Here is a 12,538-nt window from a genome sequence, read left to right as displayed (position 1 = left end):
TTTAAGACAGAGTCATAGGGCCAAGTAGTGCTGTCTCACTCAGACACATCTTACATATCAATAGCTTTGCCTCAGTAAGAACCCAGGAGAGACTGCAGGACAATTTATATAATTGGCTGGATCAGTAGCAACATCTGTTATTAAGGTTACTTGACACAAGCAATTAAACAACTACCTGCAGTTGTTCATACCCCACCAATGTTTTGCCATTTTGGCTGATTTATCTATGATGCATGACTGCCTCAGGCTGAGCTTTTTGGAAACGGTACAACTTTTTCCAAGAACAAGGTTAAGGCATATTACACTTTTCTTTTCAGCTCCTCCTCTGAAAAAAACTCCTGTGCTTCAAGCTTCAGAGGAAGTTTTGAAGTCTGGCAGCCTGGCTATGGCTTTTGTCCCCAAGAAAAGCCTTTTGTCCTCAGATGTGCCTCAAGTAAGACCTTAGGAAGTGTCTTTGCGAACTGTTCTCCAATGAGTGCTTGGCTTTCTAAAGTTGTTATTGTGCACAGTTTTTACATGAAAGCAAGAGTTGCATCTTGATTATGTTATATTTCACCTCCACCCCATTTAAAAAACATGTAGAACAGGAAATGAGACTAAAGTAATCAAATGAGTCTTCAAAGAAGAGAACACAGTGAAGTTACAGATATCACACAAGTACCTTAGTAAAACATTTCTTGAAATAATGCAAACACCAGCCCAGCTGTCCACACAACACAGTTGTCACCCTCAAACTGGGCAACTTTGTCCAAGTAGCTCACACGTGCTGCCACCTATTACACCGGCTCATTATTTCCCAGCCTTTATTGCATTTCTCCTCAAGCCACCCTCCCATGGCAGGGAAGCAGTTCTGCCTGTCACAGGCGAGGAACCAGCAAAGTGAAGCATTTGCCCTCGGTTACGCAGAAAGACTGTGAAGGAACAGGGAACTCAACCTGACTGTGCAGGTCCTGGGCCAGCCTCGTCTCCCAGAGCTGAGCCAACCCACTGCCAAGTCACATCAGCACTTCTAGAAACGCCTCGCCAGCAAGTAAGAAAACACACCTCTTACCTGCCAAGTCTCCCAGCTCAAATTCTCAACTCCTCTTCTTTTTATTTTCTTCTGCTTTCAACACTGAAGGCAGGGAGGGGAAAGAAAAGAAAAAAAAATATCAAAGGAAGAGCCACAACTCTCTCATCCAAAAGCTTTTTTGTATTCACTACAACATTTTATGCTGAGCAAAATTCTCAAGGAAATAAGTGGGGTTTCTTCCCTCATTTTTCCACAGAGCTCAGGTCAGGCCCTTAGCAAAGCTCTCCCTAAAATACAAGATGCTGAACCCGAGAGCAAGACCTGCAGCATGAGGAGGAGACGGGGATCTCGTTAAAGGAAAACTAAACTGAGGGAAGCAATGGGTATTAAGGAAAAGATGGGGATTAGGATCCCAGTACAGCAAGGTGCTTATTCACAGAACTGTGAGAATACCTGTAACTTTAATTAATTAGAAGCCTCTACTCAGATGGACACAAACTCACACGGGAACCTTCAGGGTCTGCAGAGGGTGAAAAAAGGGGAGAGAGAGGCAAGTGGAAAACTGAGCCACAGTCAGCTGAAATCAATAGAAAGACTGACAACAATTTCAGTGGACTTTGGATTATACCCAAAGCGGCAGAAGAAAGAAAGATGCAGCAGGAACAGGGAGAATAAATGAGAGAGCAGATTAATAACTCCAAGAAATATTATTAATACAACTTAAGAATAGCTGGGGAATTGCAAGAGGAGGGTTAGATTCTGCTCTTCAGGCTCAAATGCTGGCTTGCTCCATCAAAATCAATGGAGTAGATTTAGATTTACATCAGTGTAACTAAGAACAAAATCAAATTAGGGAGTGCAAAGTAACTGGAGAAAAACCAAGCATTATTGAGCGTTCCAACACTGGGAGGCACTCAGATACCATAGTGCTGAAGGCCACGTTAGTAGATTGATTAAATGATTGATCCATCAGTAGGAGATTTATCCAATATGGGGAGGAAACAGAGAGCTTTAAGTCAAGACTACTAATCAGCTATTATTTATATTTTCTGTACACTATAAACATACAAAGGAGATGCTTTATAGAATTTGCAGTAATACCCAATTATTTCCCACTCTTGAGATTAGTTTCAACACATTCTTCAATATTTTAATGGCGCTATGTAAAAAGTTTGAAAAAAGTTTTCATAAGAAAATCCGTGGAGTTTCATGTTTTCATTTAGATCATCTCTCTGAGTCTTACAGACTGATACCAAACACTACAAAAACTAAACCCAGAGCCATTTATACTATGAGACATGTGCTATTTTTCTTGGACGAACAATGGAGACTTTCTCTACACTTCATTGCTAGGGTCATCGTGAGGTTTGTATATGCCAGTGTGAAAGTAGCAGTTTCTTTTCAACAGTTTCATGCTCCCACAAACACAGGCTAATATCTTTCAGACACTTACTTTCACTAATGCATTGCCATTCTTTGTCATGTGTATTCTGCCTCTGTTCTAAACCCACAAACCTTAATAAAAATTAAAGCTCTGACTCGAGCTAATATTTCTTACCTTTTGTTTACTTACTTCCTTCTAAAATCACTGCAGTTATCACATTGTACCTAAGTCTTTACCACTGGGATTTCAAATTACTTGAACATTATCTGGTTTTATTACAAATAAAAAAATTATTCCATCCAGCCTTTCATTTCCACATTTAGTCCACAAAATCCACCCATTTCTACTGGCACCTGCAACAAAGCTAGTCACATTCTGTGACATCTCTGTCACCCACATATGCACTCTTTTTTTTCACTTTTTAGTAGATGGCCTACAGGCACTGAAAAGAGAAGGCTACTACTAGTAACCCAGGGAATTCTATTTAACCTCAAATTGAGGAGATTTATGTTTAAACAAGTGAAACAAGGTTCTATCTAGTTCCTGCTCCCAGAGGTAGACTTTGATTAGTAATTACAAGTTCAGTCCCTAAATTCCAACTAATAATCAGACCATTAAAAAAAATGCAGGTTTAAAGTTTTTTCTTTTAAGTAAGTTAATAAAAGATAAAATAATTTCAGAAAGTCTTTTTAAGGGAGAATACCAATTTCCTTTCAGAGAAGATAATGTCCTCGGCTGGATTCTTTTCTAATAGGATCTATCCAGACTTTTCAAAATGTATGGCAACTTTAACCAGAGCAAGAGGGAGATTTCTACAATGCTGTGGAGCAGTAAGCAGAAAGCTACACCTTCCCATACAGAAGGTGCAATTGTATTTCATATATAAGCATTTATAACAGGGTTGTGTCGAACATAGCATGACACACAAAACACTGTTCAACTTAGCATTACTCTACTAGTTTGTGTATCATTGATGAGTGAAAAGACTTGGGTCCTATTCAAAGGCCTAATGATCACGAGTGCCATTATTATTATGTCAACCTACACTTAAATACAGTTTCAGAAAGAAACAACATTTTTATAGCACTTCCCTGGGAGTTACATGTGTTTTGATTCCCAGTGCTCAGCTGTAGTGGGATCAGAAAGGTATAATCCAAAACACTACAGAAGGGAACTTCAGAAGGTTTCACCTGGGTATTTATTTGAGCATATTTGCTCACCTTTACTCAGAGATTAGGTTCTTAACTATAGTACAACAAATTTATTGCAGATCACAGGTTAGTAAATAGACCACCAGTGCATGTACCTATAATCGAAAATTAGAGTTTAGTGTCTTGGGCATAGCAGCATTTGTACTTATCTGCTGTATAGAGGAAATGGAGCAGAAAACTTGTCTGTAAGTCACCATTTCCCTTTCTTCCGTCTCCCAAAAATAAACAAATTAAAGACATTGTGAAAGGTTTACAGTAAGACCCATGCAAAGCTTTCACCACAAAATGTAAAAATCCCTCATGCTTCATTACAAATCTGAAAAACAAGACAGTATCGGGAAACAACTTTCACACAATGATTAAGAGTGTTAGAAACTAAAGAAAAGCTCTGAGACTGAGAAAAAAATATGGTTTTAAGAAAAAATTATTTTAAGTAAAGTGTTTTCATATGTTGTGGACAAAAAAGGGAAAATTAATATTTTCAGAAACTGAAAGCCTTCTCGATGGGCAAGAACTCTTGCAAACCAGTAAAAAAAAAAGTAATTTACATACCCACTTGGACATCCCCAATTTTATGTTCAATAGCAGTATATCTTTATCTTCAGGTACAAACAAACAACTTGTCTCAACAGTTGAAAAAACTCTGTAATTCAAGAGGATTTCAGGGGGCTCTGGAAATCTTTCAGAATTAGGCTAAACTTCATTGTGCATTAGAAAAGAAATGACACAAAGCAAGCCACCTATACTAACCATCCAAAAAAAGCATCCAGCTTCCCGGCTCTATTTTTGTGGTCAGCAAGACTTTACTCTGAAAGTAGTCCCATCACTTCAGCGATTCCCCTCCCAAACAGTTCTGGGATTCTCATTTTTCTGGTTTTTCAAGTCCTAAATAGCAACCTCTCAAAGGCAGGGACGGCCTTCATGCAACTTGTCCATGAAGTGCCTGCTGCAGTGGATTTTCCAGTTCCCACCTGCAGTTTCAGGGTACTGTTATCTGAGATGCTACAGCAGAACACATTAACATGCCTCAAGCTTTCATCTTGTTCTTCAGCATTGACAATATGCATTTAAGGAAAGAAAGTACAAAGCTAGACACTTAGAATCACAGAATCATTTAGGTTGGAAAAAAACCGTATTGGTTAATGGTTGGACTCAATGATCTAACACCACCAAGTCTACCACTAAACCATGTCCCCCATGTCTATATGTCTTTTAAATACCTCCAGGGATGGTGACTAAACCTTTTCCCTGGGCAACCTGTTCCAGTCAGCCCTTTTGGTGAAGAAATTTGAACCTGAACCTACAAAAGCCTGCAAGAGCAGCTCAAGAGGTATAAACTGCTCTGTTCACCTCAGTGAGGTGTTAACACTGATAACCCAAGAATGACAATAACAGGGCTGAAGTTTAAACTATTTCAAGGCTTATGTATGAAAAAAACCCAAAAAACAGGCTGTACAAAGCACTATATGACCTCCCACTCTGATGTTGTAGGCATGTGGCATTTGAAAGACAACCTGTTTAGCCTCCTCCCGTCTAACAAGGAACCAGCCTCACAGAGCCTAAACACAGTACAACCACCACCCAAACAAGAGAGGGATTAATTCAAGTGGCTCAGAGTTGAAAAATAACATCCCACTTAAGTGACCTGGCATGAGTAGAGCTGATTTTGTAGGCAACCTCAGAAGGGTATTCATACACTTTTCTACCCTCCCCTGCTCTCACTGTAATACTTATACAGAAAATTTCTTAAATCAGATATGGCAGAACCACTAATAATCCATTTGCACTCTGGGTGAGCTTGGCTAATGAATTCAAATGAGAGCAGAAGCAAGCCACGGACTGCCAGATTTTTAATATCCTCATATTTTCTAGCAATGGTGTAATTGTAATTAATGTTTACTTTGTTGTGTATTTTATTGTTGAGTCTTTAAAGTCCTCTGGGATCCCTTTGGGATATACAGCACTATATAAATGTAAGTTGTTATTATCAAATAACAATCACCGGCCATTTAAATTATACAATAGCTACCTGATTATACTTAACCAAGTTAAAGCTCTAATAAAAAATGATTATATATAATCTAAATTAAAGATTTTTCCCCAGTTCAAAGAACCCAAAGGTCTTTGCATTGAGCATGCAAGTGCCCTGCAACACCTGGAGCTTGATCCTGCAGTACTGAAATCAGTTAGGACTTTTGTTGTTGCTTTCAATGGAGAGGTGATAAGATGCATGGCAGAGTTAAATATCTCGACAATTCTACCCTTCTGAAGCAGCAACGTTAAGATTTATTTTGCCTCCCAAAATCATTTGATAGAGTATTCAGTCTTACCTCTAGTATTGATCCTGAAGCATCTATAGCAGTAATTTTGGCTGCATCACCAGTGATATATATTCTGTATAACTGAGAAATTATTTCAATGTAGCATAGAGATCCCTGAGCTTACACTAAACCATTTAACTTGGTGTTGGTGCTGCCAATTGGGTGCATTGTGGAACATGAAGAGGGCAGCTGACCCTTCCTCTCTGTGGTCAGAAGTCCCAACCCCCTCCTCTTTTATGATAAAGCCACAGGGACACAGCCTCCAAAATATTTACCCTCAAGTCTTGCACATGAAATAGTCCATGCAACCATGACAGATATTTTAAGACGCAGTAGATTCTGGAAGTGCTGTTGTCAGGCATACTTCAAACCCCCCAAAATCACACAATCAGTGATAAGGTACAGTGACATTTTATACATGAACTCTTGGAGATTATTTACTTGGCTTTGAACTGTTAGAAATCACATCTTCAAGCTTTGAATCCACTGGGGAAAGAACTAAGTTAGCTGAAAGTCTAACATATGAAAACATGACTCCAGGACTTAAGGTTAGAGAAAACCTTGCTTTTGCTCTCTCCTAATAAATACCATGGGAGTGGGGCGGGGGGGCAGTGTGGGTAGAAACACATCTTTTCTGGCTGACCTCTGCCAAGTCATTTCCTTTGCTTCAGGTTTCTCGTCTGTGGAATAGGAGTAATGGCATTAACCTTGTTCCTGATGAATAGCATTGTAGATGGGCCTGCGTTATATTTCAATGATAATAGATCATCTTGTGGACCTTTTAGTATCAATAAAAAAAAAAAAAAATCAGAGTAAATGACCTGCTGGCAAGTGATGACTAACCCAACTTAAATTCAACTGCACAGGTTAAGAACATAGTCGGCCCAGGATCCCTCCAGCAGAGGTGGACACACTACCCTACAGGTCATAAAGGCCTAATGGGGGCTGAAACATTTTTGCTGAAAAGCATCTCTGTGCTGACTACAAAGGCGGGCTCAAATGACAATGTTCAAAACCTAGTGACCTCAGAAAGGTGCCTAATGTTAGTTAGGATGAACCTAGAGCCACAACCTTGATTTTAATCAGTTCTGGATTCTTCTGAATTTTATTTTTTAAATATCTAAGGTTTGATCTGAACTTCCCTTCTTTTCTTGCTTCCTCCCCCAAATATTTTTTTTTTTAATTGAGAAGTTACAGTGGGTTGATTTTAAAAGATCTACTAAAAACCATTACCTTCAGAAAATAACTTCGACAATTTCTCCCACCAGAAGTATATTTTTTTTCAAAGCTGATATTTCAAAACAAAAATGTTCAATTTTCATGTAAAAATTGTTCCTTTTAATTTTAAATGAAAATAACTGAAGTGAGAAAAGACTGTGTATCTTTGAGAATTGGATGTTAATTCTTTAAGATGTGGGCTAAGATCACACTAGCTGAAGATCCCTCTCTCCAGCAAAGCAAATAACCACAACAGTGACATGCCATAGACCTTTCACATACACTTAATGACTTCAGTGGCGCTCAGCCAACTTCCACCAGCTGAGAATCTGGGACAGAAGCCCCAGCTGAAATCAGGGCTCCCTTGAAGGAACCTCTCTACACAAGCAAAACAAGAGACAGCCCTCACAATACAGTTTGTAATTTAAAAGGACAGCATAACCAACAGATGATAAGTAGAGATTATTATTAAAGGGAGCATAAGCGTCTGTCACAAAGTGACAAAGAAATCTGGGGAAAAGCAAGGCATGGATTTCTTGAGTTCTGAGCTCCCAACTAATGCTTGCTTTCTTAAGGACATTTCTCACAGTCAGGATGGAAGTAAAAATTTAATAAACACTATTGGTTATTATTAATTTAAGTACAGTAGCCATGCATCAAAACTCCACATGTATTAGCTAACTTTGATTTTAAAGTGTTATCCACTGATCTTTCCTGCTTGCTAAAGCATGCTGTCAGTAAGGTTCTTCAGCTACAGAAGGTGGTGGATGATCATACCCGTGTGTGCACACAGCTCTCCCCTGAAGTACAAGCCCTCCATCAGCACTGAGCCTGCCTGAGTCACCAGAAAGCACTGCCTTTTGTTTGACACATCTCTAACACGTCAGCAGAAGAGCACAGGGTGCTATCCATCAGTCAAGCCACAATACACCCTGACACACCAGTTAGGAGGAGTTGGAAGGCTAAGTCAGAGGTGATAACTTGAGGTGGGAAAAGGATCTGGGAGGTTGGGGAGGAAAGGAGAGAAGGGCGGGGGTGGTACAAGATCCATATTGTTGTTTCACTGGAAGGACACAGCGTGTCGTAACGAATTACCGTTAATTTGCACCACCAGTACAGTTAGATTGAGACCGGCAAGCGACGATGACAAACAGCACTTGCAAGATCGCATAATGAGGGGGCAAGGCTGCTTCACTGGAGCCGCTTCACTCAATTAGTGGACAAGGCTTTTAATGCTGCTATGCACAACCAAAGCAATTTTGATTACTTAGAGCTAAGTCTCCATTTAGAATGAGTCACAAGCTGAAACGGTTTTTGGGTTTTTTGCTTTTAATATAATTTATCTACAGTGTATTCGAATGGTAATAAGCTAACTGAAAGCTAGACACATTAGCCTCTGTTTGTGCCTAAGTAATGTTGAAATATACTTTTTAAAATAAGTTCAAATAGTATCTATTCTAGCAAATAAAACCAATAAAAAGATAGTAAGCAATTAATAACTATGCCAAAAGTGAGGGCCAAATCTTGCTCTTATTCACTGTGATTTATCTCTGAAACTTTGGGAGAGGATTTTGATAGAACAGTAAGAGTTTCATGACAGTACGCTTAGAGCAGCGGTATGCTTTGCTCACCTCCTCTTGGCTACATTGACAACTAAGTGATTTGATTGATTCTGTTCGCCAAAGACCAAAACTGCATTACCTCCTGAGTAGTATATAAAATTGTTTGTTCAGTTGTTTAACATGGGTTTCAGACAACTGATGTTTAGGAAGTATGATTTGATCCCAAGAAACTCACAAAACCCAAGCAAAGTCTGTTAATGTTCATTAAATATTTCCGAGTTATTTCTGCTAGCCTAGGTCGAAACCTTAGTTTCCACTGTTGAAAGTAGAGTTGTACAAATAACCGCGGCTTAAGGATACTTTTGCTGGGCAAAAGAAGGTGCTGCCGGCAGTTTAAAAGTAGATCCTGTGAACAAGATGCTGCTGCCAAACTCTCCTTACCATTGTGTCTTCAGGATTAAAGTATCCACCAAGATTAGGAGGACCTGAATTTAAATTAAACATGATTTGGAGCAAGGATCTGTGTGTGCACCATATCCTAACATCTGCCCTAACCAGTAGTCCATCAGGATCTACTTATCAGTCTTTCCAGTTGAAGCTCTGCATAAACACTTACATATTCCTTGGCATAGGGAGTGGACCCGTTACCTGTTTTCACAGGATCAGCCTGCTCACAAACCTGCAGAATTACTCTGTTTCTCCCTCCATGAATGTGTATGCATGAGTATGTATATATAGACTAAGAATGGAATATGAGAAGAAAAACTACATTCAAGACCTTACTCAAATTTAGGAAGAAAGAGGATAAGAACATGGGTGTCCTATGTGCCTGTGAGCAGTCCTCATCACTAGGCTGTATAGTTAACTGAGTTGTCTTGGAAATCCCAAGAAATCAAAATGCTTTGTTTCATATGTATTGAAATGAATCATTTTGATGTTAAGAATTTTATTTTCATCTTTACTTTGGCTGAAATTACTTCTCAGATTTGACCCAAATTTCTGAAGAACTTTAGCTGCTTAGAAACTGAATTTTTGGATGCATAAATTTGTTTCTGTGGAAAAAAAAAAATCTACCCAAACATGCAACATTTCAGTACTTCATCAACATTTTACAAGTGGGTGGAGGGGATTAGGGGGGGTGGAGTGCTGTTGAGAGAAAGTGATTCCTTATCAAAGAACCAAGAAAGATTATAACCCACAATTCTCCCTATATCTGATCTAGCACAAAACTGGATTTTCTCACCGGCCTCCGAAGCACCCAGTACCACCCAGTCACTGTGGCAGGGTACCCAAACCAACAGACCAAACATCTGATGCATTACGGGCACTGAGTGGACATAGGCTTTGCCTAAAGCACAGAACCAGGAACTGCTTCATTTCTCAGCTCCAGTACAGCTATGTATGTATAATTTATGTAAGATTTGACTCGGCAGGGTAGCTGCATGCAATCAGCATATTGTTTTTGTGAAGGTTCCCCCCACTGCCCCTTAGACAGATTTTAACTGTCAGCATATTGGCCTTTTGAATTTTTGTTTTCATAATACCATAAGCTATTTGAACATACATTATTATATACTAATCATTGCTTGTCCAATTTTTTGAGTCTTACAGGCGACAGCAGAGAACAAGAAATGCAATTTAGTTAGAGCTTCAAAGCAATGTTTCGTTATCATCCAAGCTGGGGCTTTTTTATGCCTCTTTCACTATTTGGTTTTAAAAGTGAAAGGAAACCAGTTGCTTGAAATTTGTTCTTTCAAATTTCCACCCACCTCCTCCTGCTCTTAAAGGAGGAGCTTTATGATAATAGATAGGCTGATCTTGAGATCAATCACAGATAGAGATATATTTACTGTCCTCACATAGTCATAGTATTGCTTACATTCACATGAATTAAAGATTGCCTAAATCCTGCCTCTGAACATTTCCAAACTTTAAAAAGATAGAGATCTATATTTGAATTTTATATCCATCTCATATCTCTGTAGTGGGATGAACAAAAATACCTGATTCAATCACACCTAAACTCTATAAAAACTGGATCTTTCAAGATTTGATGTCATCCTGTGGACTTGTGTACATAACAAACAAGCCCTCAAAAAACTAATGCAGAACAGCTCCACTACACACTCATCCTTATTCCTTTTCAGGAGTGCCTTTGTATGGTTTAGATTTGCTTTTGAAGTGGATTAAGCTAGACTCCATATGGCATTTTTAGTGGTGAAGCAAAGTGCCCACAACAGGAACTAGTGCAGAACAGTATTGTGCTTCAATGCATAGCCAAGCTTGTTCAATAATGACCTAACACAGGATAAGCCTGAATAATATGCTCAGGTGTAATAAGATGCTGGGTACTTGATGAAAAAATTATGGTGAAAAATTCAATGGTTTACATTGCACAAAAGGTCATATTACTGTAGGTATTCAGAATGGTTCCTTTATAAATTAAAATCCACAGATAAGCCACATTCCATATTTTTAAACTTAAATCCCAAACTTGAAAGTCCCTATGCTACAGGTGCAGTGGGGATGGCATCTTAGTCAGGACAAGCAGGATTGGCATGATGGACTTCTGCTAGTCATATAATGGCTCTCCAACCATTACTAGCCATCCTGGTTACTCCCTCCTCCTTTCTTTTTGACCAAACAGTCCAGCCTGGACACAAGACAGCTTTTGTTAAAATCCATTTAGTTCAATGAAAAGAAAAAGAAAGTCAGCTCCTCCAAACAAAATTTTAAAAAGTAAATCAACAATATCTTTGACATTTAACTGAGAAACTACCAAAAAAAGCAAAAACTATTTTAAAAGTTCACACAATTGGAAAAGTTCTTCTGGCTGGAACAATTGGTAGTGGAGCAGAGAACAAGAAACTGAAAAGGTTAAGGTTTTTCTGTATGAAAATGGTAACTCAAATACACAGTCAGGGGGATGGTTATACATATGTTTTTGAACTAAAACTCTAACCTGGCATGATTAATTTTGGCCTTAGTTTTGTCAAAATATTGGAGTCCATATGGCACAAAGCAAATAATTTTACATTTTTATTTTAAACCCCTATGTGTTTTTCTCGTCCATTCCCTTCTCTTCCACCACACACACTGGCAGCCGCTACCAATATGCCAAATGCCAAATCAACCCTGCAAGCCGGCTGGCACAAGCACTCTACAATACTGGCACACACTTCCTTTTGCAGGGGGATTCTCTCTGAAAGCCTGTGGCACTTCCAAGCACCCCTGCTTAGCAGCTGAGGACCCTGTCTACCCCAGTCACATCAGCAACAGGGTGCCTTAACTGTGAATGCGCTGCCCATTTCATTATGCTTAAATAAAACTACGCTTCGCATTGGTGCATCGATTCCCCTTCCTGCCCCAAAGAATCAGTCAGTGCTTTATAGTATCTTTGTACCTAGCAATGGAAAAGTATTGCTGCTGCAGAAAGAGAGGACGCAAATCACTGTAACGTAAGAAAAAAAAAAAAAAAAACACAAACAACCAGACATCACTCAGGCAAGCTGAGCAAACTCCTGCACCTACAGGTGGCTCCACAGAACATAGATGCCTATGTGGAGCGAAGGATGTAACTCCTTCACCTCTTGTCCATAAAACCTTCAGAGAGCTGGAGGGAAATCAGGAACATGGAAGGCTTTGCTGACCCTGTCAGGATTCAAACTAGTATTTGAGCTGCAAATACTGAAGTCATTCCCTGTGCTACCCTTCCCATTTATTTTTTTCCTATGCATGTCGCTCAACCCATGGCACAATTTATTTTTTTTATATATAGATGTAAAGGTTTTAGCTAGATATTCATTCAGCGTATAAGACAGTAGGCTGCT

General features: G+C 39.2%; 1 protein-coding gene across 4 annotated transcripts in view; it reads right to left on the bottom strand.

The window, feature by feature from the left end:
* The window catches only part of SOX5 (SRY-box transcription factor 5), a 649,313-nt gene that overhangs the window by 455,104 nt on the left and 181,671 nt on the right, over positions 1-12,538 (bottom strand). For 3 of the 4 annotated variants that reach the window (XM_069806597.1, XM_069806598.1, XM_069806599.1), the window contains exon 3: positions 1,052-1,114. The exons of the other annotated variant lie outside the window; for it this stretch is intronic. The gene's annotated coding sequence lies outside the window, so the exon portion shown is untranslated. The remainder of the gene's footprint in view (positions 1-1,051; positions 1,115-12,538) is intronic. 4 annotated transcript variants of the gene reach the window in all.

This window comes from Haliaeetus albicilla, chromosome 19 (assembly GCF_947461875.1).
Source record: "Haliaeetus albicilla chromosome 19, bHalAlb1.1, whole genome shotgun sequence".
NCBI classification, from domain to species: domain Eukaryota; kingdom Metazoa; phylum Chordata; class Aves; order Accipitriformes; family Accipitridae; genus Haliaeetus; species Haliaeetus albicilla.
Note: the sequence above shows the minus strand (reverse complement) of the source record. Positions and strands in the feature narration are given on the sequence as shown.